Below are 5030 nucleotides of genomic sequence, written 5' to 3' on the forward strand. Positions count from 1 at the left end.
TTATCATGTTCCTAGCAACAGACATAGCATCCTGTAGGTTTCTTTCAACCTCATTTAAGAGATCCTTACTGGCACCTCGCAATAATACAGTACAAGCTTTGGGTGATTTCTACTGGGAAGCTATCTAACGACTTGTCAAAAGATTCTGCACAACATATTCCTTTCTCCTTGGATCAAGAGTCGAATCGCGATAAACCTTCCGAATCTCTGACTCAAGTTCAGTCTGATTCATCCAGAATATTTCTTTCCAACCTGGCTTTGAACATTTGATCGTTGTGGTACAAGCATTCCTGATACTCAAAACATCTGTGAGAAGTGCTACAATGAAGTAAATATAGCAAATCATCTAGAGATGAAACCTCTGTAACAATAGTCAAGCTTGACTTTTGAGTCTCCTCAAGATTTGGAGAGAAGGAATGAGATTCATTTCCTGAAAAACTATCTGCATTTACATCTTTCATCTGAGACCTGTTCCCAAAACATTTCAATAAAGATGGAGGCCCGATAAGTTGGCTAGCAACCCTACGGATACATTCACCGATTTTAAATGATTGTACTGTGGTGTTTGAACTTTTTTCAAGGGAAATAGTTTTTTTTCTACCTTTCATTGCTGAGACACCAGCGTAATGATTAATAGTCTTCCGTTTCTTGGAAAGGACAGGGTGAGTCAGATTAGCAAAGGCCTCGTCATTCTGATAATCACGATGGGTAGAATCTGGAGTTACACTTGCTCGTTCTAACAAGCTTTTCCTTTTTTCTTGATAGACATCATCCTTTAGATTATGTTTACGCTTGCGACGGGATCGGTTTGCGGCTTTTGAATCTCTAGTACCAGTTTGATCGCCAATTCTACCCACATGAATTGTGTGCTCGTTAACTTCACTCAATCTTTTATCAGTATCGTTAATTGAGAGGTTGATGTCGTTGTCCAAACCTCTGAAATATTGGAATTCAGGCGAGTAAGAGTAACCCTTTAAACGATAGAATGCAAGTAACTGAGCCTTAACTATTAAAAGCTCCAACCGATCAAAGCCTCCCGTTGGAAACTTGGATAAATCTTTCAAATATTACATAAGCTTCTCAGGTAAAAAGGAGCTAACACTTGAAGATTCATCAACTCTGATTATGAAATTTGGCTCTTGTTGAATCCCACAGTTTTCAATAGTCTGGTGTACATTGCAAGCTTGCTTTCATAAGTTAAAATTTGAGTTTCTTCACCTGTTTCAGGTAGCATTGTAGCAGAAATACTCCAGCCTGAACTTCGGGCTGCGGCGGCTAGAAGAAATGCAGAATTGGCATGTCTTTGAGATGCAGGGAATAGCATTTGGAGGAGGTTCCACGTTGTGATTAAAAAATAGTTTGCCGGATTTGCTTTCATCATCATGTAAAAAAACAGCTTTATACAATTCTGTCATAATTATATACAAGTCATTTCAGTTTTTGATAGGCTTATGGTTAAAATCCTTTGACCAATTCAGAAACATCCAGGTTTTCATTGTGATTCGGTTTTGATTGACTTGTTTGCTTTAACCACTTAAAAGTCATAACCTTTGAACCATTCTGCAATTTTCTTTTTCTGCAACCAAAGCGTAAGGACCGACCAACAAGCGTGAACCATGGCATGAGCTGTTATACTATTCATGTGCAGTATCAGTACCCTGTTTGGGAGATTCCTAGGCAATGGAACTTCAGCAGAACTAAGCATATTCAAAGTAATGTTTGTTACCCTGCCAAAAGTAGTAGTGCTTCCCAGCACAGACAGAACTGCAGACTCATATCTTGAAGCACATCCATAAAATATTAAGCGATGAAGCAAATAGGTTGCAAGGGAGGCAACATCATGTCGAGGTTTTGACAGTATCAACTCCAACAAATGGCAATAACCTTCACTAAAACCAGAGGGGATGCTTTCATCTTCCCGGGGCCACCATCCTAAAAAAGCTTCACATCCAACAGTATATCTAGTAGCCCGCTCTACAACACCAAGAAGCAGAAGCGTAATAGTAGTAGAATCTTGGCCGTCCTTCAAAAAAAAACATTTCAATCTACTGCATTCCCCCACTATTAACAAATTGAAAACAACTCTCTCTATCGGAACATAGTAAATAAGCCATGCTCAATCCTAGAAGAGCGTGTTCATTCCGAGAAAGAAAGTGATCTCCTATAAATGAAGAGTGCCTTCTGAAATGATTAATCTGATTAAACATATCCACCAGTGTTTTGGAATCCAATATTTCAGTCTCCAATTCAAAATAATGTCCCTCCGGTGAACATTCAGAGAATTCAATCTCATTCTTTTACTTAAAACCCCTATAGACATCAGTGAGCTCTTTTCTTGCCTTGCTAACAACATTGTGCAACTCTTCAAACTTCTCAACTCTCTTCCCTATCTGATATCTCCCACTGATTGATTCACATATATCACCAGAAATGTAGGAAGAGATTGTTGATACTACAATACTTACAACATCATCTCCAATATGTCCATTATTACCAATCTCTGATAATTCTAAAATATTTAACATCAACTGTAAAAAAGGTTTGACTTCAAGAGAAATATTTGCTACAGGAATTGGAATAGACAAGACACTCAAAGAAGAACGTAAATCTTCAATATCAAAGTTAGTAGAATGCAATGCAAGTGGCAGGTCTTTAAGCTTAGTAGTTGTGTTGCCAAAATTCATAACATCAGGAAACAGTGGATATGCCCATCTATGAAATATATCTTTGCTAATAGTGGCATAGCTCCGGAAATTATCGACCCTTGTGGCATAGTCTTGAGCGGATTTCATGCACAAATATTTTATATCCCATTATATCACCAACGAGCAGTCCCTTGACAAAATGGCAACGAAGATGTTGGTAGTCAAAATTTCCAAGACAAATGGCAAGGCCCAAAGGTCTATGGAATAGCGGGTAGTAGTTGGTCAAAACAACGGTGGATAGCTTCGTGACCAGATGAAATGGTCAAGGAAAAATGTAAATGAATGATTGATGGGGAAAAATTTTCAGGGCCAAAATCGGGGTATGACACAAAGCCTTTGTAAATATGTCAGCTAATTGCATTTCAGTAGTAACATGCTCCAGGGCTATGATTTTCTCTTCCACTAGTTCTCTAATAAAGTGATGACGAATATCGATGTGTTTTGTCCTGCTGTGCCGAATAGGATTCTTAGAAATATTTATAACACTCAGGTTGCCACAATACAATGTCATGACATCTTGCGTGACATTGTATTCAGTCAGCATCTGTTTCATCCAAACCAATTGAGAACAACTACTTCCAACTGCTATGTATTCAACTTCAGCAGTGGAAAGGGACACACAATTTTGTTTCTTACTAAACCATGATATTAAGTTATTCCCCAAGAAGAAACATCCTCCTGATCTTCTTTTCCTATCATCAGCACTTCCAGCCCAGTCAACATCACAGTATCCAGTGAGCATAAATCCAGATCCATGAGTATACAACATTCCATAGTCACTAGTGCCATTGACATATTTCAGTATCCTTTTCACTTGGTTTATGTTACTGACTTTTGGTTCAGCTTGATATCTATCACAAACACCTACAGCAAAAGCAATGTCAGGTCTGCTTGCTGTGAGATATAGCAGACTTCCTATCATGCTTCTGTAGAGACTTTGATCTACACTAACACCATTTTCATCTTTGGAGACTTTCAGATGTGTAGGAGCAGGTGTCCTTTTATGACTTGCATTCTCCATGCCAAAATTCTTAACAACGTTATTGGCATATTAGCTTTGGGATAGAAAGATAGAATCTTCCATCTGCTTGACTTGTAGCCCAAGAAAATAGGCCAGCTCCCCAACAAGGCTCATTTCAAATTCAGACTGCATTTGTTTAACAAAATGTTCGACCATCTGATCTGACATCCCACCAAACACAATATCATCCACATATATTTGAGCCACCATGAGTTTTCCTCCTTCATTCTTAACAAATAGGGTCTTGTCAATGCCTCTCTTCCTGTATCCATTGTTAGTGAGGAACACTGTGAGTCCATCATACCAAACCCTAGGAGCTTGTTTCAAACCATAGAGGGCTTTCCTCAACTTGTACACATGCTTTGGAAGATTTGGATCTGTAAATCCTTTAGGTTGTTCAACATATACTTCCTCGTTTAAGTAGCCATTCAAGAAGGCAGTTTTTACATCCATTTGGAACAGTTTAAACTTCAGAATACATGCCACTCCAAGCAATAGTCTAATGGATTCAAGGCGAGCTACAAGGGAAAATGTTTCATCAAAGTCAACTCCTTCAACTTGAGTGTATCCTTGTGCTACTAATCTTGCTTTATTTTTAGTAACCATCCCTTGTTCATTAGATTTATTCTTGTACACCCACTTTGCTCCAATGACATTTATTCCTTCAGGTCTTGGAACCAGTTCACATACTTCATTTCTCTTGAATTGGCCTAACTCTTCCTACATGAAATTGATCCAGAACTCATCAGTCAAGGCTTCCTTGACATTCCTAGGCTCAGTCTTGGACACAAAACAGCCATGTGAGATCACTTCCCTTGATCTAGTTGTGACCCCTTTATTTGGGTCTCCTATAATGAGATCTTTAGGATGATCCTTCTGAATTCTGATAGAGTGTCCCTTATTAATTTTGTCAGCTTCGGGTTCAGCTTGAGTGAGTTCACTCTCATTACTTTTGTCTGGGAAATCAGCTGGGGAATCATTTAGGGTTGTCTCAACATCGTCTGTGACATCGGTCTGCTGATCATCAACCACAACATCGATAGATTCCATCATTATTTTTGTTCTGGAATTAAAGACTCTAAATGCTCTGCTGTTTGTTGAGTAGCCCAGAAATATTCCTTCATCACTCTTGGGATCCATCTTCCTTCTTTGTTCACGATCAATCAAGACATAACATTTACTACCAAACACATGGAAGTATTTGACTGTAGGTCTTCTCCCTTTCCAGACTTCATATAAAGTAGTAGGAGTCCCTTTCTTCAAGGTTACTCTGTTGTGAACATAGCAGGCTGTGTTCAAAGCTT

The sequence above is a fragment of the Lathyrus oleraceus genome, chromosome 2 (assembly GCF_024323335.1).
Source record: "Lathyrus oleraceus cultivar Zhongwan6 chromosome 2, CAAS_Psat_ZW6_1.0, whole genome shotgun sequence".
NCBI lineage: Eukaryota > Viridiplantae > Streptophyta > Magnoliopsida > Fabales > Fabaceae > Lathyrus > Lathyrus oleraceus.